This window comes from Mchenga conophoros, linkage group LG17, assembly GCF_057382185.1.
Source record: "Mchenga conophoros isolate Kocher_MC1m ecotype Shallow Benthic linkage group LG17, M_conophoros_male_GT1.1, whole genome shotgun sequence".
Lineage (NCBI taxonomy): Eukaryota > Metazoa > Chordata > Actinopteri > Cichliformes > Cichlidae > Mchenga > Mchenga conophoros.
The window spans coordinates 31059908-31083627 of NC_140542.1; the positions used below are offsets into that span (position 1 = coordinate 31059908).

The window sequence follows — 23720 nt, forward strand, 5'->3', positions numbered from 1 at the left end:
CAGTCAGGCCGACTGGTCACATGAACGTGGTTATTACCTGAATAAGTTAACCCAGGGTTTATCAGTTTAGTTGCAAGTCCATTCAGACGAATAGGGCAGTGTTGCAGCGGCTGACTAGTCACAGACATGGATAAGTCGACTGGCAGCAGAGCGGCTGATTTTACAAAAAAAGACTGAAGTTTATACTGTTTGAAGCAGGGAGACAAGGCCGCATGAAATGCTGACCGTGTGAGTTAAGGTTATATCTGGATGTGCATGATAAAGTTTGCATTCTTATTCTTTCATCTGCAACCCCAGTGGTGTTTAATGGTCTGAGAGCAAGTAAAGAATAAGTAGAACAAAATTAAAACATGGAATTATGCGCTTGAAAAATTTGATAGAAGGTCCACCGGCATAAGCCACGTTTTAGGATTATATATTGAGGCATATAGAATAATAGAGAGTTGTAAAATTGTTTGCAGGTACCAGGAGGAAAAATCAAGAAATAAAGCTGATAGTCTAAGAATTTACCCTTACCCCTACTTACCCTCTTACTAGATGTCTGACTAATCTTCCAGTAATTACGATGCAATTTTCCAGAGAACTGATTGGTCATCTCCAGACTTAACCTTCTCCAGAGCAGATTAGGTCTGCAGTATAAATGGGATAATCATGACAATGTATCCAGAGTGCCGTGCCAAAAAGTGTTTGCCTGTATTTAAACTGTTGTAAATGACTTGTTGGCCTATAATCTGTGAAGCATGTGTCAAACATATCTTTCATGATTGATATCGGGTCATTTTGAGCCACAAATAACATTCCTGTAGGAGCTGCCATCAGTTTGCTAAAAGCGACTTTTGTATAACCTTTATTTATCTTCTTCTTGGGCTTCCTCCGAAGGGTGGCTGGCCTCTCCCTTCTTCTCACCCAATTAGAGATGGGTGAGAAGTTCGGGCATTCAGGAGGGGCTCGGAGTAGAGCCGCTGCTCCTCCACAGTGCCTCTTGGGCACCTCATGGGTGAGGTTTTCCGAGCATGTCCCACTGGGAGGAGGCCCCGGGGCAGACCCAGGACATGCTGGAGAGATTATATCTCTCGGCTGGCCTGGGAACGCCTTGGTGTTCTCCTGGACAAGCTGGAGGAGGTGGCTGGGGAGAAGGAGGTCTGGGCTTCTCTGCTTGGGCTGCTGCCCCCCGCAACCCAGCCCCGGATAAGCGGAAGAAAATGGATGGATGGATTTATTTACCCAGGTAAAGAGTGTAATTGAAAGGTTAAAAATATCAAATTTTTAAAGAAAGATCTGACCAAGAGGGCAGCAGAAACTGTACAAACATAACAGTTCTAGAAAAATATTTCAAGTAGCCAAAAATTGACTTTTTAATTGTATTATAAAGCAGGTATAATAACTTTTATATATAGCTGTTTGTTGATAATAATCTATTTACCGTTATAAGCAGAGACATTACACAAAGAACACACAGATAAACATCGGCACAACACCTTTTATGCTATTAAATGTATTTTCCCGTAAGATAAAGCTGGATTTGGCGTGCTGCTATGTTTTCTACTTGTAGAAGTGCTTTCTTTATTCCTGCCTCTTAGTAAATAAAAATTATTTAAGATCGAAAATTACCAGAGTCCTGTGCCATCAAAAAATGACTTCATTAACAACCTGCGGTACTGCAAAAACTCTTGAGTCCGCTGCACAGATCGGGAGCTGATTTTCACTCAACTCTGTCGGGAGTTTGAAAAGCCGGGTGTTTTACATTGATTGATCAATCATTTTTTATTTGAAGTGACGTTAATGTTGTGCACACAGTCTGATAAAACACAGTCCTTTAAAATTGAAACGCAATCAGATAGCTGACCCAACAACAGTTTTCGCCCTATAAACTCACTGCAGTGAAGTTTATTTGTAAGAATATAGCGAGAGGGGCCAGACTCAGGGGTAAAAGCCCTGTTTTAAAGGCTATGAGTTTAATGGACTCCAAATGGAGACCCATTGGTTAAAAACACTCTCAAAGAGGCGAATCTTTCCTTCTCATTCTGTGTAAAACGACCTCCTTTCCCTCTTTTACGCCTCTGTCTCCTTTTCTCCTCCGGTGGCCAGGCGGGCAGTTTTCACATAAGCGCAGTTGTTGAGGAGGGAGAGAGAGCGCGCTCTCTGGGCTCTATTGTTTCATTCCACTTCTCCTTCTGTTTCTCGACGCGTAAAAACTTTGCGGAGCACCCTCCCCTCTGCTTCCCTCCTCCCCACCACCACCTTCTCCTCCTCCTCCTCCTCCTCCCCCTTTCCCTGCGTGCGTAATTAGTTGGAGAGTGTTTGGAAACTTGTGATGGCCGTGAAAAAAATCTCACTTTATTTCTGACACCTGTTGCTGAGAGCACAGCTCACAGCGCAGCGAGTGCCACTCTTTTCTGTCGGGACTTCTGGATACTGTCAGTCGCAAACCTCTGTACATTCCCACAAATCAACTTTTTTCCTTTGTTCTTTTGCTCTTTCTTTACTCAAACAACGACTTTCGTGTGACATCGAGGAGTGAAAGTCAGACTGTGAAGCGTGCTGCTGTGGGATCTTCCCGAACGGGATATCTCCTTCCATTGAAAACAGCGATCTGTCTGCACTTTCCCAACCGGACAGAGAGTAACAATTTTCGGTCGTTAGCGCTTCTGATGGTGGGTGGAGAAAGTTTTCTTGGACAACCGATCAACGACGTTAATCCAGCACAACACACCAGGTAAGAGCATTCGTTTTAAATACTTTACGAGGTGATAACACAAAGTACACAATGGGAATGTTAGCGGTGGATTTCAGGTGTGTGATTTAACTTTTCAGTGATTGTGCCATGACTTCTGATAGTTTTACAGTGTCATGTTTCTTTTCTGACTTTGATCTTTGTCCCACAAGATGAGGAAACTTTAAAACTCAAACTTTGCAAGAGTGGATGTGGTTTTCAAATCATAGATCTGAACTTGAAATTTCGCCGTTCCTGCGCTCTCTGAACAGGACATCTGAAGTCAGTGTGAAAACATTTGGGACTTTGTTCCATTTGAACTTTTTGTCCCCTCGATGTTTCCGTTGTCACAGTCTACTTGCAGAATGGGCTTATTTCATTGAATTTGGCTTGCACATGACAGTGGTGAAATGCAGAGTGTGTCTGTTTCTGCGTTTGTGCGTGTGCCAACCCCATCGGCCCAAATGAAGGCAGCCCTCTCGCTTTGCGGTGCAGACCAGAACTATTTTGGTCGAAATGTTGCACAAATGTTTCTCTCAGTTTAGAGAAATTGCTCTGCCTTCATCTGGACCAGAGGACTGGATGGCATCTAAGTCCGACTGTAACTGTGAGGGAATGTTGGTTCACCATTTAATTTTGCTGCCCAGCGTAAAACTCATTGAACCCTATTTTGCGCGAAAGTCTTGGATGTAGCAGCTGGAATGTTATTTTTTTTCTTTTTCTTTTTTGACTGAATATCTACCTTATGATACAGTTTGTGGCCTCTGAATTTAGTGTCACAGCTGTATTTTCGAGACCAGCTGTGCAATCAGCAGGTAAAAATGCATGGAAATGGGAAACCATAGCAGACTATCCAAGTTTTGAATAAAAAATTATCTTTTTTGTGTCTATAAAGGGTGGATTGTTCATTAGTGAGATCTAAATGTTCCGTAGCACTATGAAAGTGTATTTAAATGTCTTGATAATATAGATTATTGTGTCCTTATGTAGAAGTTTCTGTGTGTGTTCATGTTAATGAGACACTCACTGACCTATGCACTTTCAAGTTTTTATGGTGACTGTTGACCACTAACAGTGGGAAAAGTAAACCATTTAACATAAAGAATAGCATCTGGGTTAACCTTATTGTCTAGTTCTTCACATACACTTTCATCCCAAATTCATGGATAACTTTAATATCCATTAAGTGTTCTCTCATAATAAACTCCTTAAACTTTAGCTGTATAGTCTAGCAGTGTTATTGAGGCTGATGTGTCTTTTTCATTCCTTACAAAACAGAAATAAATTCATACTCATATTTCAGCAGAATCAATTGTGGCACATTTCTGTTTAAAGGAAAAAGAGAGAGGATAAATCCTCAAACTCTCACATGTCCACCTTTGGGGTTGTGTCACGAAGGACATCCAGCCTAAAAAAATCTGCCAAATCAGACACATCCATCCGCTGTGGCGACCCCTTGTGAATAATGGAGCAGCCAAAAGCAGTTTATTATCATTTATAAAGACAAGTTAGATTAACTGGTGACAAATGCAGCTTGGTGTTGTAACCGAGACATGTTTGCAAGAAGGTGACCTAGCAGAGGATGATGAGGTTTTTTTTAACCGTCTGCCTGGGATCTGAAAGCGGGATCAGATCAGATTCATGTTCGACGATGTTATGGCTGCAGACGAGCTGAGAGAATGTCGAGGTCGTCTCTGGCAGTGACGTCTCCGGCTCACTTTGTGTTTCTCATGGTTTTAAAATCCGAAACCCACATGAAATGTGGCCCGAGCCGACAGCCGGGCTGATAAACCTTGCAAGAGGAGAGGGTGTGTGTGTGTGTGTGTGTGTGTGTGTGTGTGTGTGTGTGTGTGTTTTTCAGGATAGATAGTAACATTAGATGTGTAGATAGGGGTGCTGAAAAGTGTTGCTGTCAACAAGTTAGCCATTAGAGAGAGATAATCTCTCTTCCTCCGCCCTCCCGTCTCAGTCAACTTCTGTTCTTTCTCTTCCATCCCCCTCACTGTTTCACTCAGGACCTTCATTTTTCACGTGCCTCATCTATTCTTACTTTTCTTCATGTTCTCCACTTGGGTTTGGTTTGGGTTTGGTGAGCAGTGAACCAGACTTTTAGACTCACCCGATTTTATGCAACAGTAACATGTGGAAACTGTGGAGCAGTTAAAATATACTTGGGTGCCAGCAAATCTGTATTCTGAACATCTTCTCATTCATTTACCTCTCTCCGCCTGTCTGCCCTCTAACTGGTGAGAAAGACCTTTTTTTTAACTGAAGCGCCTCTTGAGTGTCTCATCCCCTGGGACTCGGTAATTAGGGAAGGGGAGTAAGTGAGTATGTGTATTTGTCTCCGCACTAGACATTTGAGAAGATGGCTTGTCTGCAAGCACAAATGGGTCCTCAAGGTCATTCAAGAAGGTCTGTGTGTGTTTGTGTGTGTCCCACGTGCTCAGAAGCAGTAGATTTGGGAATGAGTAATAGGAATTGGGAATATTTCATTAAAGTGGCTGTTCAAACATGTGATTCATGTAAAGTGAAAATAATCAAATTTAAGTTTTTGAATGGATTGTCTGCACTCAGTGTGTTATGTGACACACGTGTGTGTATTTCAGCCTTCCAGGAGCCATAATGACTAAGTTGGACTCTCTCTCACACACAGATGGTGGTCAGTTTGAAGAGGATGGCCTCTTCGGCTCTCTAGCTGAAGAGCTGCTGTTTTAAACTCTTATTTCTGATTGGCTGTATTGAATCTTTGGAATTCTTCTCAGTGTGTAACCCTCCAGTCCTCCCCTGATGTATTTTTGATTTCAGTGAAGAGGTTTGCAACTTACTCTTTTAAAATTTAAAAACGAATTGTGTCGCGAACCGAGCGACACATTTTTTTTTTAACAAAGTTGCTTTGTTTTGTAAAATAAATGCCCTATAAAATATTAGCAAAAACTATTTTGTCATTCCAAAATTCCTCATTTATGAGAGGTGTGAAATGCAGATTAGCATGATTTGCCACATTAGCTGTGTGCACATGATCTCACGGAAGTACATGTTTTTCAATTGACTTGAGAAAAATCTTACGCCCAACGTGGGGCTCGAACCCACGACCCTGAGATTAAGAGTCTCATGCTCTACCGACTGAGCTAGCCGGGCCGCATGGATGATGCACAGACATGCTGTGACTGATTGTAATATGACATTACAGTGCTATTATTCACGAGCACATCGCATGATATCGGTCATGCGATGTGCTCAGGTATGGTTAAAAAAAAAAATCAATAAGCATAAAAGACGCGCAACTTCTAGGTCTGTTTAGTGAAGCCTACATTCTGTTTATTGGACACCAGGGGGCGACTCTTGTGCTTGCAAAAAGACCATTGAAAAACAGCCATTTATCTGTGACCTCAGTGAGTAATTTCCTGATGTATTTGCGCCCCCAGGCACTAGTTTCAGGTCATATCGTGCAGAAAATTCAAATGGTGACGGTGAGAAAACTTTAAAAACAGGACAGGAGGACCTTACCGTGGCTACATGCATCGTTTGCACTGCGGTACAGTGTTTTAAAAATTACTTATTAATGCTGTAGTTTTTAATAAGGCTGATGCTCCAAAAAGTTCTGTACTACAAGGTGAAGGCAGTGCGTGTGTGTGTGTGTGTGTGTGTGTTTGGCCCTTCTGAGTCGACGGTTCAGGATATGACATGATGTCATTCGGGGCAACAGGGTGGAGTGAGATGGGGTTAGAGCTTGGCTCAGATCCCGACTCCAGCAGCCCTAAAAATGTGTCTGACCAGCAAGTATGTGACTGGCCCCGCTTGTCTGTGCGCTCGTACGTGTGTGAGCATGTCAGCCTCAGTGTGTCAGCGTATGCGGATGTGTATGGTCAGTGGTCAGCAGCTGTATGCTAGCTGTGTCCTACACTAATAGTAAAAGTGGTTTATTGGGCACTTGACAGGGCCTGAAACCATTTTATAAATCCGGCGGCTGGTACAACGGAGAGAGACGCACACCATGCCGCCACAAGACACACAACACCAGAGGAGCTGCAGCTACTGAGCACTGTTGTGTCTTAACTAACTAGGAAAAGGAGAAAATGTCTCTCCTCACCATAGATTCACATGCTTTCAACCCATGACAATAGAATTTATGATGAGCCAACTATGAGTATAGACTATAACTCTTAGTATTAATTATCAGTTTATTTCACTTTTGAAGAGACTTCAACTTGCGGTCGAAAAATGAAAGCAACTCAGATGTGGCACAAACTGCAGTTCCTCTTATAGCCACTTGAGGCAGGCTCCAAAAGTGAACCAATGCCCATAAACTCAACAGTTAACATGAACACCTTGTGAAAATAGCATGTTTACAGCCTAGTACAAAGAATTAGCTAATTCCCCCCTTCATAATAACCGTGTGATTTGTTTAAAATTCACCTATTTTGATGATGCAGCTTAAAATCAGGGCGTGGGTGCTTTGATCGATTGATGTACTGTTACAAGCAGCTGTAGCGGACGGCTGTCTGCTAACTGTCACCTTTTGCTGGGTTGTGTGTAAATGTTTGCTTCAGTTTCGGTTGGTGAAACTAGTATTTACAAAACCAACAAGGCCAAAATGTTAACATGAAACCTTCAAAATGTAGAAACCATGGAGCCTCATCTCATTTAGAAGCCTTTCATTAAAATCCTCTATCATCAAAAGTATCATTTGTCAGTGTTGTGGTGCATAGTGTGTAAAAGTTGCCAACACTGTGCTGACTCAATAACTGCAGAGCTCCAAACCTCCTCTGGCATTAACATCAGCGCAAAACAGTGCGCTCGTAACTTCATGATGTGGGTTTCTGTGGCTGAACACCTCCTGCAAGTGTAATGTACACGAGCACTTCTTTCTGTACGGCATTTCATCATATCGACAATGTTTTATGTAATTATCTGGTAGGTGTTCATATTGTAATATTGTTCTTTGGGACACTCAAATGTCTAAGTCCGGTTGATGATGTTTAATGCCTGTGTATGGTTGTCGTGACTGGTTGCTGTACTGGAAACAGGAAACCAGAAGTTGTCTCCTTTATCTTCACTTTAAATTGACCAATTTCACCTTCATATATTTGTAGTTTTTTCATATGCAAATTAAATGCAAAAAAGTTTAAACTGACTGTGAAACTGTGTATTTTATAGTTCTGTGTAACTGAGAATTATCAGTGTTAGTTTACTTGAAAATACATCAAGACATCAGTGTTGGAAACATTACCCTGCCCTCAGTTTGGACCTGCAGTCTGCACACCTGAGAAAGTTTCTTGAAATAAAACTGTGTTACCGCACATACAGTAAATCTAAACAACACATTTTTCATTTTCCCTTCTCCTCAGTTGCCCTGATCCAGCACTGATAAAACTATCAGCAACACACCTGCACTGAGGCTGAAAGCCAGTCACACACATATGCGCAGGATATAGACAATACACAAACAAAAACTCAAACAAGCATTTTATTTAGCACATGCTCACTACAGTAGGTCTGTTCTCATTTCGTTTTAACTCTGTCCCGCTTTCCTAGTTTCCTCTTTGTTTGTTCTCTTCGTCTCCGTGTGCCTCGGTACTTCTTTGACTGAATAGTGATTCAGTACTATTTTGGCTGAAACCCTAATGAAGGCGTTTTCTATTTTTGTCAAAAAATGTACAACGAAGATTAAGACTGTCACACTCATGAGGCAGAGCAGTTTCCCTATTCCCATTTTTAATTAAAAAATATGTCAATGTACTGTTAAAAAAAAAATGTCCGTCAGCATGTGTGGATAGTGATAGGACTGAGCATTAACCATAGGACTCTATCCAAGACCAGTTTGACATAGTAATAGTTGTTTGAACTCTTTCACCTCTTAATTGATTTATATTAACTTTTGTTTATAAAAGGGCATTGCAGTTAGTTCTGCTCTTTATTATTATGGCAGTCTTCTACTGTAATACATCATTACTGCTGGACTCGGTGTACGGAGAGGTGCTCTGCATTCTTAGAACCAAATGTCTGTTGTGCGGACGGCCCATCATTCTCACTTAATACTGTTTTTCAATTATTTGAAGTCTACTCTAAAAAGATTCTCGCCCAACATGGGGCTCGAACCCACGACCCTGAGATTAAGAGTCTCATGCTCTACCGACTGAGCTAGCCGGGCTGTAGCACCAGCTAATAGTAGGGAGTAGGGAGTTTTTCCTTGCCGCTGTCACCAAAGTGCTTGCTCTTAGGGAGTCATCTGATTGTTGTCATTTTCTCTGTATTATTGTAGGGTCTTTACCTTACATAAAATGACCTTACATTACAATATAAAGCCCCCGGGGTGTGTTGTTTTTGTGATTTGGTGCTAGATCATTAAAACTGAATTGAATAGAAGGATAGCAGCAAGAGTGATAGTGAAGAAAATGCTTTGTCAAGAGACTGCATGCCACCGATTGGTTAGTCAGTGGCGTCACTCGATGAGTCATAAGAGATGCTCCTTCACAAAAGTCAAAACCACCATTTTTGAAGCACAGCAATGGCAAAATGGCCACATAAAAACAAGCACCATGGTCCCTAAGTCTGACAAAAAGCCGCAGGAATACCATCGTTGCGACGTCTTCCATTGTTGTGTGTCTGTGGCATACATATGACATCACTTTTGGCCACGGCGCTATAACCATGCACATCAGGTGGTACCCAATTGAATGGAAAACGTTTGAAACTGAGTGAAAGCACAAGTGGAAAAGGCCTATTAGTTAGAGGGTTAGATGGCGTGGACATGTGCAGGGGGTGTTGTGTTCTAAAATCTTGCGCCCAACTTGGGGCTCGAACCCACGACCCTTGTTGTTGTTGTTTAATGATAAGTTTTGTTTGACCAGTTTCTGAAAAGGTATAAATCGCCCTGTCCTTAATCGGCTTGGAACTTTTTATTCTGATGGAAGTGTTTAATAAACTCTCTTAGAAGAAACTTGCTTAGAGGTTTGATATGCCCCTTGTTGTGTCATTAAGATGTTTAAAAAAATCAAGTTTTTCACACTGATCTATTTTTTTGGCCATGTTACCTTAGATGACCAGACACAGTTCGTGTGTGTGTGTGTGTGTGTGTGTGTCTGGTGGGTCGCTTGTTTGTTGACCCTTTTTGGTCATCTCACTCTGGCTGCTGTCAGCCTGTCAAAACACAGCAATGAATGCATCTGTTCACATCAGCAGGGTTTTCCTTTGCACACACACAAACACGCACACCCCCCAACTTGACTCCCATTTGGAGGATGCGAGCTGGTTTACAGCAAATGCAGAACATTTTCATAAAATTGATAATGAGCACTGTTTCTGATGGATGTAAAGGGAGATGGATGAAAGAAAGGGCAGAGGAAAGCACAAGTCCAGATGAAGAGAAAGAAAGAGTGATGGTAATGAGTGAGGTTTAGTCAGTCAGATGAGAGGAAACTCTGCCTCTTACTGGTGAAGATCTGCTACTGCAGCACATCAAAGGAAACATGAAGGGAATAAAAACGAGAACACAAGAGTGTTGTATGACTTAATAATTGCAGCGCTGTGTTTTATGCATCACGGATTTGGATCATTTTGCAGTCACTGCGGTTTTCTTTGTGCTTTGCAGAATTGTAAAAAATATATAAACCGCGTGGAATAAAGAAAGTCAGCTAGAGAAATGGCAACAGATGAATTCAAATGATCCCTTCACCATCGTCGGGTTTCGCTTGTTTGTGAGTCTTACCGCATAATAAAACGCCGGCGTATGATCCACAAAGTCTCACAACAGTGAGTTTCAAGCTCTTACAACTAGAAAGGCTCCTCACTCTCCGTGTATGTAGGTGTTTTTTGAATTCTTGCTATTTTTCATCTTGTCTTTTGATTTTCTGTTTTATGCAAAAAATCATCCTTTATTTTCTGGTCTCTTTTTACTCTGTTGTGTATTTTCTTCCGTGTGTGTGTGTTGGAGGAGTGGTTACAATATAATGAGATTCCCAGTGCCCAGGTGTTCTTTCTAGATAATTACTGAGTGTGTTTTTCTGTAGCCAATCTCTGAACTGAGGCAATACCAAATCTGTCAACACACCCACACACACTCATGGGACGAGGGCGAGGGGCGGGGGATTAAATCAGAAATTTATTCCCACTATCTTGTTTCTGATGGCAAAACAAAAAAGAAAAAAAGAAAAAAGAAAGAAATGTCATTTTAGTCGTGAATCTTTGTTTTGTTCCCTCTTTCTACCTTTTTCTTCAAGAATTCCTTTATTTTCTTTTTTCCCAGTCTCTCTCCTCTGAGCATCCTCCTTGTGTTTATCGTACACTCTTGCCTGCAGTGTGTGTGTGTGTGTGTGTGTGCAGAAGGATCAACAAAACATTAGTGCATTGTCTGGTGGGAGGGGGGAAAATCACAGAGCGAGCACACGACATTGATTTACACACAAATACGTGCGCAATTTTTGTTTTTCAAAAACACATCCATCACTGATTGGCTGAAGTGATTTATTAGGAAGTGATTGTTGCTGAGGTTTTGTAGACTGGACAGACAGGAGCAGAGCACTGCATTGCGTTATAAAAAAAAAAAAAAGAAAAAAGAAAGAGGACACTGACTCTTTGCCAAATGAGCTTTCTGGATAACGAGGAGACTGTTTCACCTATGTTTGTCCACTTTCTTTGAGGTTTTATGACTCCGGGCTGCTTTATACCCCGCACTGAACATCAACAGAGGCCAGGGCCTGCAGTTAATTGAGTAAATTGTTCACCAACATCATTTCACAATGCTAAAATTAAAACACTGTCACTGTTTAATCCATTTCTTTAATGAGATTGTTAATGAAAAGAGGAAAAAAAAAAGAGTTTGAATTATCCTTTAAACGAAAATCAAGACAAAGCAATCTCTGCAAACGCTTTGTTAAAAAAGACAATTTAGTGACTGTACTTTGGAGTGCATTAACAAACTGCAGTGAAACAGTAACGATATCCTAGCACTGCTTCATAAAGCTGTTGGCAGTGGCTGTTTTGGGCAGCAGCTCACAAACCTTTTAAACCCTGCTAATCTTCGGGCATAAAGGGTTAAAACACTTAGCCCCTGAATTTTTTTATCCTGCATATTTTAACACATCCGGCAGCATATATTTCACATCAGCGTCTGCCACTGCTGAGCTGCCGCATTGTCTGTCAGGCGCACATGCTGCCTGAATCGAGATCAGAATTGTGTTTGTCATCACCTTCAGTTAATGTTCAGGGGTCTGTCGTGTCGTGGTGCAGTGACAGCAGGACCTCGGCTTAAAAAATGCCTTTATATGAAGCAGCCTCTTGCTAAACGGTCATTCATCACGTTTTACACTGTCACAAGTTGCTTTCTTGTCTGTAACATCTGAAGTTTATCACAATTTTATGGCGCTGTTTCGCTTTATAATTGTTTTTTATGTGGCTTTACGAGCCACAGCTGCCATAAATCACAACGCTCTAAAGCTACAGCACTCAAATGTTCACCGTCAGAGGACTTTCTGCTGGTTTACAGAGGCTGAAGTTTTCAAACGAGCTGCTGCTGCAGTAACGGTGAACGCAGACAGAGGGCACTGCATCACTGGGGCTCCTCTGTGATATACTGGACACCTAACAGAGCAGAAGAGAGGGAGGCTCGGGCAGGGGTGAGAGGTTAAAGGGGGAGATGAAAGGATACAGCAGGAGGGAAACTGAGGGAGATAGGAATGCGAGGACAGGAGATGGAGGAGATAATCAGTGCTACGAAGAGATGGCAGTTGAAGGCGGCATTTAAGCGCTGGTGTGAATCCTCCCCCACTCGCTTGCCCATCGTCCTCTGTGGATTTCCTTTTTGTCCTGGTCACTTTGATCAAATAAAAATCGCAAATCGCAGCTATTCTTCATACAACCTTTCTTTACTACATCTTCCTCTCTTTCACTCTACCACTGCCTGACCAGTATCCTCCTCCCCTTCTTCATTCCCATCATGCGTGGTTGGGTCCAGGCCATTTGCTTCCACTCCAGCAGGGCCGTACCATTAGTGACCAGCAGGGGAATTGCATTTCTCTGCATGCACCTGGTTACAGGTGTGGTGATGCTCTCTCTGTCATTCAGTCTCTCTCCATTAGCATCAATTTAAGTGCAGTCGCCCGTACAGAATGCACATCAAACAGGAAATAAGATCAGTCAAGTTTAAGGAGCCCAAAACAAAGGTAGAAGGTGTTTCTGGCCGATGTTCAGCCTGTAAGTTTGGTTACTGTTTATCAAAGCCTTTCCTTATTATGTAATGTCACTATGGACATTTAAATCTGATGTAGTGTAGTCATCAGGAGCGCTACATTTACAATCAAACATCAAAACAATTAAATTATTGGTTATATCTGTAGAAGGGAGGTTAAACACAGAGGTCCAGAGCCCTTGGATGAAACAAAAAATTTCCTTCTCTCATATGATTTCTTTTTTACTTCATCCACCTGCGGTCTGCCTGCCAGTTCCTCTGAATTGTCTTCAAATTTTCATGGTCCTGTTTTTTTTAAATCTCATGAGTTATGGCTTGTTTTGATTTTGTTGTTGTTCTATTGAACTACAAACATTGGAAAAAACAAACAAACCACATATTCAGTACGAAAAGCGAAGACTGGCTGCAGTGAACCCTTTCTATTGTTTTTAACACTGAATTTCACTTCAGCTCTACTTAACTCTTCTCTGACAGAAAGGGCTCACAGACTGGTGGTGCCACACCTTTCTCTGCAGGTAGATTGGCCATCTTGGATGACAAAGGGCTTTTATGAGAATGTAAGGGAAAGAGGGATAAAGAGCGATGACAGTGAGCTCTAACTTTTTTGGGCTTAAAATAGCTCCGCCCAACGTGGGGCTCGAACCCACGACCCTGAGATTAAGAGTCTCATGCTCTACCGACTGAGCTAGCCGGGCTGTGTGCTTGATCTGTGTCTGAACATGAACATAGACAACTAAACTGGAGCAGTTACAAATTCAATCGCCTTTTATCCCCAGTGTTTCTCTGTCTCTATCATTGCAGTTTTTTGCTCCTTGTCTTCCCTCCTGTTTTCTTCACAGTTTCCACCTTTGCATTGTTTTCCCCACCTACTCATAGCTCATCCCTAATCAGAGAGATCCCCTGCTGTGCTGTCCACTCTGTGAGTTTCTGTGTTTTTCCAGTGTGGATTCTTTGTTTTTCCCTCTTTCTTCCTTTATGTGTTTTGGGAAATTTCTTCAGCCACAATAAAGGTTTGCTTTTGTTCAGTATTCAGTCTCCCCTTGTCCTCCATTTGGGTCCTCCGCAGCACATCCTGACAGAATGCCCATTATCAGTTGTTATCAGTCCCATACACATTGCCAGCTCAGTTGGAACAGCAGTGCTTATGTAGGAGATGGTAAATGTTGTAAGCCTGCTTGCATGCTTCACGTGGTAAAGGCATTTATTTTAACACTAAAAGCCGCTATTTCTTCATCTTAATAGCATCTGAAAACAAAAGTAAACAACTTAATGTGATAAAATATAATGTGAATAAAATGGATCTTGAACCAATGTGTGATTGTCCAGCATCCAAAAATTAGAATTGTGTTGCTATTTTAACCTGGAAGTACCTATTTTATCCACAGAACAACCACCGCTGAGTGAGGTGATAACTACTTATTTGCAAGTGGAGGAGCCATCTACAGACTATATGAATGGGACTGATAGCAGCTGATAGCAACTGGTTATTCAGCACGCTGATAACATTCCAAATGTGTGCAATAGAAGTTAAATTAACAGCACTGCATGTTTCCCCCACTTTAATTTGGTAGCAGTTATTTCAGCCCACTCTCATTGCCAGAGCATGAAATACTGCAGTGTTGTCAGAGTTGCTGGAGTCTCACAAATACCTAAAAGGTGTTGGGATCCAAACTTAACAAGCAAGTAAAAGCAGAAGTAGAAGGTAAGTAAAAAAGTCAAACTTCATGTCTAGCAGGAGTTTGTTAAAGTAGAAAACCCAGAAATGGTAAATGCTGGATTGAAATTGACAGTCTGATGGGTTTAGGGCATGGCCTCAAGAGGATTTTTTTTTTTGTATATCTCAGGATGTTACATGTGTGTACCAAATGTCATATATCGGCATCAAACACAGCAGTTGGTTTCCTCCATAGCAATTTGCCCATTTTGCTCCCCCCCATGTATGAAATCCATAAAACCTGTACATTTTCTGTATATTTTCCTGATACGTGTGTAAAATCTCCTGACTTTTCCTTTTGTAAACAATATTAAATTGAGCAGTAATTGTTTTTGGTATCTGTACAATCGTTGCCTGGCTGTTGGAGGGTTCCAGGGCTACCCTTTGTCACCAATTCTGTTCATAATCTTTACATTTCTAGGCAAAGCCAAAGGTGGCAGAAACCTCAGGATTTTATCTCTGCTCTTTGCAGATGATGTGGTTCTGTTGGCTTCATCACAAACCCACACCTATGGTTACACGGTCGGGAGTGAGAGACAGAACAAAATCTCAGATGCAAGTGGCAGAAATGAGCTTTCCCCAAAGGGTGGCTGCCCTCTCCCTTAGAGACAGGGTGAGGACTAATCGGCCTCTATATCGCCACATCGATAGGAACCAACTGATGAAAGCGGTAGTGCCGCCCCCACAGCATCAAAATGAGAAGAGGCAAAGCTGAGATAGCTTGGACATGATTGGCTAGTGATATATTAGCAAAGGGCATTAATGCCAATGACAGGGGGTTGTTGTGAGGATACAAGGGATGGGGGGTGATAGTGGTGATATGGTCCAACTCAAATTAATTTTGTTCTAAAACAGATGCGCCCAACGTGGGGCTCGAACCCACGACCCTGAGATTAAGAGTCTCATGCTCTACCGACTGAGCTAGCCGGGCTGTACAAGGTGCAACTCTAGGTAGTTCAGGCCTCAGACCGGGATGTCTCCGTGGGCTTCTAGGGTAAGGTGTTCCTGGCATGCCCTTCTGGGGAGCAGGTCTTGGGGCAGACCCAGGACACGATGGTGAGATTATATCTCTAAGCTACTTTGGGAACCCCTTGGTGTTTCCCTGGACAAGCTGGAGGAGGTGGCTGGGGAGAGGGAGGTCTGGGCTTCTCTGCTTAGGCTGCTAGCCTCCCAGTATGGACTTCATATCTCTTTAAAAGTGGACCGTCCTTTCTAGGTGTGCAATATTGCAGTAGCAAGTGAATCATGGCCGCATCTGACAGAACAGCAGCATGTGACTCCTTGGGATTGGAATATTTTGCTCATTTATGAGTTTTTTTCAAGTAATAGTCACTCCAAAAAATTTGACAATACCCACAAACTGTAATTGCAGCAGTTCTGAGACAGTTAATGGAATCGCCTCGCTTACATCACTAGATTTTCTTGGTGTTTGCTGAATTTGCTGCAGAAATCAAAGTATTTCTGACTAAATTAACCAATTAACAAAAAAAGACTGTAGATACAAATTTGAGATGTGTTGTAATAAATGCAGAGTGATTCTTTTGAAATATAGTTAAAACTTTTACTGTCGTTTGAAAAACACACACACACACACACACTCACATTTTTCTGTTGAACACACGCCGAGTGCTGCACAGTAAACTCCAGCTAGCAAAGTGTGACTCATCAAAAATCATTTCTTCTTTCTCTGTCGTTGCCTCTTTTTTCTCTGCCTGTCAACAACTCCCCTCCTCCTTTCTTTTCAATCTTTCTTCCCTATCCACTTTCTCTGTCCCACCCCTCCCCCTATCCACATCATTCGATACATACAAACGCACACATGCGCACCCCTCCAGCTCTTCTTCAGTCCTGCCTAACTATTCTGTGGGCACGGTGCCCAGGAAGCAGCACGAGCAGGGCAGAGAGCTCCGGGCTGAGCCCCGCAGCCACACTGGCACCCTGTAAGCCTAGAAAGCAATAGGAGCAGAGAATGTGTAAAGCAGAAGCATTGCGAGAAAAGAGACGCAAGGAGCGGATTTTAAAGGAGGAGAGGGTGAAAAAGGGGTAGAAAAGTAGAAGTGCAGAATCGGGCTGAGAAAGGATAAAGAGATAAGAGGATGCAATATCAGGGGAGACATGCAACAGAGGAGAGGATTAGAGATGGGGAAGACAAAAGGAGATTAGAAAAACAGATAGATCAATAGACAGAGAGACACAGAGAGAGGAGGAGGAAAGATGCAGGGAGGGAGAATGTGTGAAGCAAGAGAGAAAAAAGAGAGCCGGGCAGACAGCCAGCACTCCCAGGAGAGATAGGTCAGAGCAACGGACATGTCTCCAGAGACTATGTGTGTGTTTGTGTGAAAGACAGTGGCAAGAGATGGAGGGAGGAGGAGAGAAGAATGCAGAAGAGGAGGAAGAGGAGAGCAGCGGAGCGCATAGAGAAAGAGTGGGGGACTTGTATAAGATACTGTCGTGAATGTCTGAAATGCGACCTTGGAAATCTATATCTTTGCATTTGTGTCTGTGAGTTACAACTCGTTGCTGGCACTAGATCTCTAGTTACTGCTGGGTATTATTAGACAAAGGAAGCTATCTGAAGCACAGATTTTGCATACATTAGTACATTTTAACACATGTGTTTATTGATTGATTGACCTGTCGTTTGCATATCACAGTGCATTTGAGTCTGATGCTAGACGCTGGGCTGTACCACCCTGTAGTTTGCCTGTGAACGAGAAAATAAAGCACCCTGATCCACGTCTGGGTCGAAGCACAATATTTGAGTTGCAATATGAGAGAAGCTTCAAAATTTTAATTCATGTGTGTGACACAGAGAGACGGTTAGGGATGCTCAAGCTCATCTTTCTCGACCAGTTTGGGGGGAAAAGGCAATAGTTATATGAAACTGTAGAAAAAGGGAACAGAGGAGAGAGGCTCAGTGCATCATGGGAGCGCCCACAGCAACCCTGGACAACTCAAATCTAATGGAAAAATAATAAATCAGTGACCACAGCCAAAGGGATTCAAACTGAATTTTGGCAAATGTGTTTGCTGCAAGCAGCCTGCTCAAATGTGATTGGTCAGTAGTTCTCTTAGTAGTAGGATTTATTAATAAGATAATAGGTTACTCAAAAAAAAAAGAAAAAAAAGAAAGGAGGCATCCCACCTGATGTGCTGAGTTGCTAACGTTGCACCCAGGTACAGATACAGATGCAAAAGGACCCCTTCTGTGTGTCTGGTATGCCAGTGGCTTTAGCTTATTAATTACACAGGCAGGTTTTTAAATGTTTTAACTACCAATAAGCAGAATATCCAATATCACCAGATAAAGAATTATTGTGTATGTATAAGTTGTCAACTACGCACAAAGTATCAGTATGAATGTTTTTAATGTCTAAAGATTGTGTATGCATGCAAGGCCAGTCCAGGTCATAGAATGTGCTGTATGTGTCAATAACAGTGAAGGCCGTGGGATTACATGACCTTGAATTCCACATGTCTTACACACACACACACACACACACACACACACACACACACACACACACACACACACACACACAGTGTCAAACACAAAGCCCCATGAAATCCTCAAACTCCTAGGGGTCTTTATGAGGCTCTTGCTTTGGTCACGGAAGGACAGGAGGAAATAGGCTGATGGTCTGTGGTTTTAAAAAGAGCAAATATATCTTCAGCACAATACATTTACATGCTGCTATTATTGCTTGTTTCAAATAATATCCAAATTTCTGTCTGAATAACAGCCAAAGGGGAAGTGTGATTATTAAAAGTGTGTTTCCGGACACGTATCGAGAGAAAGTCTGCGTACATGAAAAGGAATAATAGAAGAAAGGTATTAATGAGTCTGAAAAAGCCTGGACATGTGTTTTGTAGACTCGCGTATTTACATTATCGTGCTTTTCCCCCCAGCAATTTTCAAAGCGAGATTCGGCCTTAGAGCGAGCTTCCCTTTGCTTCCTTTAGTTTCTGTAACTTTCAGGGGAAATGGGGTAAACACTGGCTCCTGCCACCCACCATGCTAATAGACCTTTTTTCCTAGCAGTCATTTTGACATGTAAACACAGGTGATACTAATGATGCTAACTGAGGCTCTGCACCTAACGAACAGAACCTTCATTAATGTCATTGGCAACACCTGTGTTTTCATGTTACTTTATGTCAGTCTAGATGAGCTTTCCTAATTACAGCAATGTCCAGTGTGGCTGCGTCAGACATTTGCATTTGCACCTGCACCTCTGTCGGGAAAGTCCTGGAAAGTTTAGGCCTGCAGTGCGCGCGTGTGTGTGTGAAATTAGCTTACGATTACGACTACTTAATATATGAAAATCATGAAGTTTTTGTAAAAATTTGTATATGTATTTTTAGAAGATCAGCCTAAGAGACGGGTGAGCAGTACAGAGATGTGAACCGGTAAAGAGGAGGGAAGAATTTAGGTGGTGGTTGGGCCCTGAGATCTCAGTTTCAACTGCTCCGTGTGTGTGTATGTGTGTGTGTGTTTGTGTGATATCCTGCATATCAGCTTGTTTTTTGGACACTGGAGTTTGTGCAAAAACTGTATGTTTGTGTCACATTAAAAAAGGAAGTGTTTGTGTGTGTGTATTTTTTATTGTAATCAGTATAGCCTATACACTTGCAGCGCATGTGTGTTATCTGCATAATACTGGTCTATATGTATATTCTTGCATTTGAGCTTGTGTATGTGTGGGCTGCTATCCCTTTTATGTGTGTGTGTTCGTGCGTGCATGTGTGTGTGCATGTGCCATGAGCCCCAGTGAGATGCAGCAAGCATGACGGAGAATGACAGCTTGATTTATGGCGAGGCTATAAGTAGAATGACTACTGGTAGAGGAAGAGAGTGTGAGTGTGTGAGGGGGGGAAACATGATAGAGAGAGGGGGAAAAGGGAAGATTGGAAAGGATAGATTGTGGATGGAAAGAAGGGGAGATGGGGGGGTGACAGGAGGCAAAGGGATGCAGGGACAGGGAGCGAGAGAAAGAGAGATGGTCTGAGCGACAAAGCTAAAAAGGCATTGGACGAGAGAGAAGATGAGTGATGGCAGGTTGCCTTTAAAAAAAAAAAAAAGAAGGGAAAAACGGAAAAGGGTCAGAAAGGGACTGATTGGGATTTTGTGAGAGGCTCTGAGTTTCTATTTGCATATTGCTTAAGTATGGCAGAAAAAAAACTGAAAAAACATGACCCAATCTGCAAGCTGCATGAAAAGACACGTAGAAGAGAAGGAGAAACAGGAGGAGGGAAAGTTTAGCTCTTGTTTGCGAAGGGTTAGTACGTGTTGGTTTAATGACACAGTGCAGTTCACGCAGTGCAGCATGCTCGATAGCAAAAATACATTATCTTCACAATTACATTTACATCTTTAGACGTTTAGGGGATTTTGTTATGCAGAACGGCATATGCAGAGTGCAAATGAGCCTCAGTTCCCTGATCAATAACACTGCAAAGCGAACAATATCCAGGAGAATATTCAAGCGCGCCGATGATTACTGTGAATGTCATTGCAAGCTGTGAAATAAAAGATGTTATTATGTTACATTTTAGAGCTTTAATGCTTCATTATTAGTTTTGAAGATCCTCTGCTTGGCTGATGATTTTAAAAACCACGTTTTCTAATAGCATGGGAGTCGTTTCTGCAAGGGCTTTGAACGGATCTCATACAATTTAACCTATAAAATGTGTTCATTAAGCCACCGCAGGTTGGATAAGGGGGAAAAATGTGGCATGAAACTGAGTTGCATGAATGCCGGTGCCCTGATATTTGTATCACTCATAATTAACCTCTTAGCAACAACCAGGTGTCTGGTGACGCATCTAGAGTTGGGTTAAGGTTTGAGTGTGGTTCATGTCAAGATCTTTTTATAAAAATGTCACCTATTTAGAACTCCTAAATGTAAAGGTTTTTAACAAGAAAAAGGAAGGATGGAACTTCTTTTGAAATTAAACATCTTCTGGTGTCTGAAGATTAGCCAATTTTACACATGACTAAAACAAAACCCTAAAATTAGATGGGTCGTCAGTAAGATTATCTGCATCCTGATTTATTGTTAACGCTTGATAAAATTGTGGGAAAATATAAAGTGGGGCATGCCAGAAAAGGTTTGAAGACCCCTGTCCTAGCCATAATCCCTACAAACTAAGATGTTTTTATTTAAAAACTTTGGCACTCTCCACCCAGACAAGTATTCGGCACAGCTGCAAAAATATTCATGGTTGATGTAAACAAGATAGCACAGCATTAGTTGCACATAGAAAATGCTTGAGAAGACGAACATCAAGTACTGTGAGTAAGGAAAAGGTAACACCAGACATGTCTTTAAATGTAATTTCATTAAATCATTAGTTATTACATGACCAACCGGTCATGGCAGCTGGCCGCCCCTCCCTGAGCATGGTTCTTCTAGAGGATTCTTCCTGTTAAAAGGGAGTTTTTCCTTTCCACTGTTGCCAAGTTCTCGCTCATTGAGGGTTGATTCGATTCTGGGGGTTTTCTCTGTATTATCATAGGGTCTTTATCTTTTGTTTTGATTTGGCGCTATGCTTAGGCAGAAGATGAAGTTGGACTTTTACAAAAAACGAAAACACGTGTACGTGTCCCAACACTCTTTTGATCAAACTTTGATGACACTGCTACAGAGGAGGATTGGGGTCACTGACAAAAATCTCTTTATGGGTTGTCATTCAAAAAAAGTACTTGTAACATTTTATTATGTAATGGATTATGTTACTTTCTGAAGAAAGTCATTTGTTACACTATTTGTTACATTGCTTTCCCCTGGCGCCATATCAAGGGCTGGAACTGCGCCATGATTACTAGTTAGAAAACCTTAGGTTACCGTCCCACAAGCTGACACAAATCCCTACTCTAATGATGACACACGTTCGGTTAGTGTGAAAATAAAGCAATCCCCACTATGTGTCTACTGCAGAAACATGTTCAGGTCCATTACAGGCTACAATGCTAAAAGCCTGACTGCTCATCACTGCCTTTGTTGCTACTTTAAAATCAGTATCTGGCCTCTGGGCTGGGGTCAGCATACACTCAGCTTTGCAATCAATCTGTGTTCGTGGCTAGCTGTTAGCATCTGTTTGTGCAGATGTTGTTTTTTGTGCAATAAAAAAATAATGTCTACACCTCCACTCCTCAAAAGTTTCAGACTGCTCCACCATTTACCTCCTCCCTGCACACAAACCGAATTCAAGTAAGGCCATAATTGTAACTGTAAGGTAATTACTGAATTTAGTACAGCAATGCACTGTATTACTACACTACTGAAAAATGGACAGTGTTGGGTGTAACGTTTTCCAAAGCAATCGTGTGCTAGATTTAACCTCAACAGAAGAAGCCATGGGAATCGGAAAGGAGTACATACACAAATAGGAGGACATCACTGTGTGAGCCTTGCCTTAATTTTTGTGGCTGCCAAGATCGAATCAGGGAGTTTACAAGGGTGTCCCCGTAATTTCTTTCTAACAGCCTCAGCTTGTGCCCAAAGGCTAAAACCCAATCTGTGAGTTTTTTCAAACCAAAACTGGGTCAGCAGCATTTCTGGAAGTTTCTGTCTTATGTCTCCAAAAGATTTCTGGAGTAGTGCAGATGTTAGGTGTGAACAGAAGAAATTAGAAGAGCAGAAATTAAGACCTTAAAACAAAAACAAAAAAGTCAGTGTTAATGTGTTCAAACTTTTAACCCTTTGATAACCTCAACTCCAAAACCAGGTGAAAAAAGTGAGGATTTTTGTGCGATTTCCCTTTTCTTTCTTTGTCTTCACATTGCACTTTATTGCTTTGGTCTTTTCATTGCTGTACTTTCTTTTTCTCTTTTTCCAGAGGAAAAGTTGTAATTTTCTACCCTCTGGTATAAAATAGAGGAGTGTTTTCAGGGCACAGAGCAGGGACGGGGAAGAAACGACTGTGAGAAATATGAGCAGGAGAGACAGATAGAGACAGAAAGAAAGAGAGAGCGCAGTCTTTGATCTATCTCTTGGTAGGAGCTGGTCTTGGCATGCAGCCAGAAAACCCCACAGCGCACATATACAGACACACACACACATATATGCACACACATTTAGGGCTCCAGGGCTTTGCTGATTATTTCTACTGGGAGGATCAAACACGCCTGCCCCCCCCCCTCCCCTAACCACCCTCCCTTCTCCATCCTCCATCCATCTATCCATCCATCCTTCACCTATCTGTCTTTTTACGAGACCATCTGTCCAGGCATTCATCAGGCACCCCATCCATTCTTCTATCAGATGGAAAGATCTGATCTAAAAAAGCTAAAACACGTCACTTTCCTTACAGTGACTAATTATAACAGACTGCGAAACATATTAAGGGTCTCTGAGCTTTAAATCATCAGTGACTTTGCTGAGCCGTCAGCAGTGTGGGCGTCAGGATGGCCGAGTGGTCTAAGGCGCCAGATGCAAGGATACAGTCCTTCCTCACTCATGAGATTTTTGGTCTCCAAATGGAGGCGTGGGTTCAAATCCTGCTCCTGACAGTATTTTTGGCACTGAAGTTTTTTAACACATGTTGTTTATTGGAAAAAAAAAAACTCATCCAACAAGTCTGCCACTCTGTTGCTTTGTATTCAGTTGATGACATGTAAAGCTTATTTATTCTTGTGAACTTTAAAGGTAAGAAAGCCTAAGTGATAAGCAGAGCCGATACTTGGATTTTTAAAAAATCTTTATCTATTTGATTTTCCAGCAGTGCTACATTTTTTAAGGTTTTATAGGGAACATCTTTGCGATACTCAGTATTCATGACAAATTCATATGAAATCACAGTAATTTTAATCCAATTAAATTCTGTTCAGTTTTATTCAGTTTTATTTATACAGCACTAAATCTCAACAACACTCACCTCAAGGCGCTTTAAGGTAGACACTACAATAATACATACAGAGAAGTTGCTATAATCGTCGATTTTGGTTTGTGTGCAGGGAGGAGGTAAATGGTGGAGCAGTCTCAAACTTTTGAGGAGTGGAGATGTAGACATTTTTTTTTATTGCACAAAAAAACAACATCTGCACAAACAGATGCTAACAGCTAGCCACGAACACAGATTGATTGCAAAGCAGAGTGTAT

At 41.9% G+C, this 23720-nt stretch overlaps 1 protein-coding gene and 4 non-coding genes across 11 annotated transcripts in view; 1 reads left to right on the plus strand and 4 right to left on the minus strand.

Annotated features, from left to right (window-relative positions):
• Positions 1 to 2250: 2250 nt before the first annotated feature.
• wnt5b (wingless-type MMTV integration site family, member 5b) overlaps positions 2251 to 23720 on the plus strand; it is an 86439-nt gene continuing 64969 nt past the window's right edge. For 4 of the 7 annotated variants that reach the window (XM_085252720.1, XM_085252722.1, XM_085252721.1 and 1 more), the window contains exon 1: positions 2252 to 2716. The gene's annotated coding sequence lies outside the window, so the exon portion shown is untranslated. Of the gene's footprint in view, positions 2717 to 23720 lie in introns of all 7 variants that reach the window. The other 3 variants (XM_085252724.1, XM_085252723.1, XM_085252727.1) reach the window with 1 other exon arrangement.
• trnak-cuu (transfer RNA lysine (anticodon CUU)) lies at positions 5782 to 5854 on the minus strand. The gene has a single exon. It is a non-coding gene; the product is annotated as a tRNA-Lys (tRNA).
• trnak-cuu (transfer RNA lysine (anticodon CUU)) lies at positions 8795 to 8867 on the minus strand. The gene has a single exon. It is a non-coding gene; the product is annotated as a tRNA-Lys (tRNA).
• On the minus strand, positions 13525 to 13597 carry trnak-cuu (transfer RNA lysine (anticodon CUU)). The gene has a single exon. It is a non-coding gene; the product is annotated as a tRNA-Lys (tRNA).
• Positions 15475 to 15547, minus strand: trnak-cuu (transfer RNA lysine (anticodon CUU)). The gene has a single exon. It is a non-coding gene; the product is annotated as a tRNA-Lys (tRNA).